Here is a 3,034-nt window from a genome sequence, read left to right on the forward strand (position 1 = left end):
TTAAATATGGCAGGGCATATTTTTCCTGTAAACTTCTCTCCTTTCAATCTTTGTTCTTGAATTCTCACTAGTATTTTCTTCCTAATTTTCTCTAGCATATAGATTATAGGATAGAACCTAGCATCCACTATAGCATGATTGAATGACTCACAGAGGTTGTTGTCTATTGATTCACAGTTTGAACCCACTGGAAAAAATGCCCTAGCCCAATGAACAGATTCTGTTCTCATTATGTCTTTAGCCCCTTCAGGTGTCTCCTGTGCTAGCTTGGCTTTGTAGTAGTTGAAGTCTTGCATGTTTGAAGCTTTGGCAACTGCCCAAAATTTCTTCTGCCACTCATGATCTCTGTGTTTCTTCCTCCAGTTAGCATATATGTGTCTAGCACACATCCTGTGCTGTGCAGCAGGAAGATAATCCTTCACCGCATTTAGTAGGCCCTTCTGCTGATCAGAAATAAACACCCAGCCTTCTCCGTTGTTGCTGATATCCATATCTTTAATGAGCAAGGCAACAAACCACTTCCAAGATTCATTTGTTTCCTGCTCAACTACAGCCCAAGCCACAGGGTACATCTGATTGTTAGCATCTCTTGCTATGGCACATAGTAATTCACTTTTTACTGCCCCTTTGAAAAAACACCCATCAAGGCCTATAACCTTCCTGCAACCAGCCTTGAAACCTTTCTTCAAAGCATTGAAGCAAACATAGAAACTATGAAAAACACTTTGTTGTTTGTTTGTTGGATCCATACATACAGCAACAGTGCTTCCAGGATTGCTCCTAAGCAGCTCAAGTTGATAGTCAAAAACTCTAGTGTACTCATTCTCCATTCCAGACATCAATCTATCCATCACAATTTTCTTTGCATGCTTGCACTTGGAGGTTGAAACATCAGCAAACATGTCTTGCAGAACAGTTGCTTTAATGCTTTCAATTTTCCACATTGGATTTGCTAATATGAAATGTTCATATCTTTGTGCAATGACCTTTGAAGTAACAAGTTTGTTGCATCTATTCTGTGCACATTCATGAAAATCATTGTAAGTTATCACCTGCATTCTTGATGTTCTTGATGTCTTGGCTGCATAGATTAGCCAAGGACAACCAGGCCATCCACACTTGGCCCTCACCCTGTCATTTTCAGATTTAACAAACCTGATGCTTCTCTTTGTAACAAGACCATATTTTCTCAAAGCTTTGCACAGCTGGTTTTTGCTTCTGAACACCATGCTTAATTCAAAATGAGGTATCTCAGTATCATTGTTATATCTTGGAAACTGGCTCTTCCTCTTCACTAATTCTCCATCTGAATCTTCATCATAACTGAAATCTTCATCATCTGAATCATAGTTCCAGTCACCTTCTTCTCCTTCTAATTGTTCCTCCATATTTGCAATGAGATCAATTGACACTGGACCTGATGCATCTTTTCCAATCCAACTCTTACTGTCTCTCATTCTTTTTTTGAACTTCCTAGCATGCCTCCTTAGCTCCACAACCTCTGAATCCTCTCCACTGTCATCAGTATGTGCAATATATTCAGGATCTGACTCTGAATCTGTCTCTACTGTGTCTTCATCATGCCCTGGAGCAACTGGAGGTACATTTTCAGCATGTGCTACTCCATACATGCTAGGATCATGCCCTACACCAACTGAATGCTGACTTGGACCCAACACTTGAGAGTATGCAACTTCATCATGCACTGCAACAACTGAATGCTGGCTTGGATGCTGCACTTGAGGATATGCAACTTCATCATGCCCTAGTGCAATTCTTCTGCCTTGTTTCTTCACTGGGCTTCTTATTAATTCTTTTATAACACCAGCATCATCAGTAATGAGCACATCCACTTGTTCTTCTTCAGGAGCAGTGATGATAGCATCAGGTTCTTCTTCACTGTCTTCCTCTGCATTGATTTCTTCCTCAAAATCACTGGAACTGGTACTGTGCTCACTATGCTCTTCTTCTCCATGATACTCAACATACACATCGGCTACTGAACCAGCAGGAATGTACTCTGCAATTCTCACACAACTGCTGTCATCACTAAGAAACATCAAACCATTAACCAGTTCTTTTCCAGGAATCAAAAAATAAAATTTCATTGATTCTTTCACTGTAGTGTGATCCTTCAGAAATCCTTTCAATTCTTGCAGAGACAACTTGTCCCTCTCTATCTCTGAGAATGCCTCATCTCCTCCAACATAGCTGAAATTAGGCCCAATTCCGATGAATTCTCCACCATAATGGAACAGGACATTCGGTATCTCATGAGGGTCCATGATTTACACTGTAATAAACAAACAATGCAATGGATTATTACCTAACCATGCTTGAATCTCTGGAAAATCGCTAAAAAAATCTAGCCTTTCTCGCCCAAAAGATCAAACCCCAATCCCATGGATAAACCCTAGCCCGAAACTGAGCCAACACATGACAAGTACTGGCAGCGGGAGGAGGAGGGCATAGATAGGGTTACCTTGCTGCTACGCGCGCCGCCGCCGCGTCTGGATCGTCGCCGATCAACCGCCGCTCGCCATTGATGACGCCAGACAGAGGTGGTTGAAGGCAGGGGGACGCGAATTGCTCAAGGTAGCCAGGTTCGGGCCTCTTTTATTGCGGGAATGGACGACCAGACGGGCCACTGTGGGCCGGCCCAGTTATTTGCACGCGCCCGCGCGTAGCAACTGCACCGTTTGGGACAAAAAAATAGAGATCCCGACCACGTCAGACACTCCCCGTTTGGATAGCGTTTGAGGGTTCGATTTAGACTGGGATTAGTCAGTTCAGGGTGCGAACGACAGGGATTTGGAGGTTGGGGTTTGATTCGCCGAACCTCTACAAGATCAAGGTTTAAAATGAACTTTTTTCTTTTTCATCCCCGGTCGCCGTCTCCGCCATAGCGGTTCGCGGGGCCCGCCCTGCCCATCTCCATCGGCTCGGTGGGGCAGAGAGTGGGGACACGCACAAAGATTTCGGGTGACCGCGCGCGTGGCTGGACACGTACGTGCGTGCCACGGCGCGCCAGCCC

The sequence above is a fragment of the Triticum dicoccoides genome, chromosome 6A (assembly GCF_002162155.2).
Source record: "Triticum dicoccoides isolate Atlit2015 ecotype Zavitan chromosome 6A, WEW_v2.0, whole genome shotgun sequence".
Lineage (NCBI taxonomy): Eukaryota > Viridiplantae > Streptophyta > Magnoliopsida > Poales > Poaceae > Triticum > Triticum dicoccoides.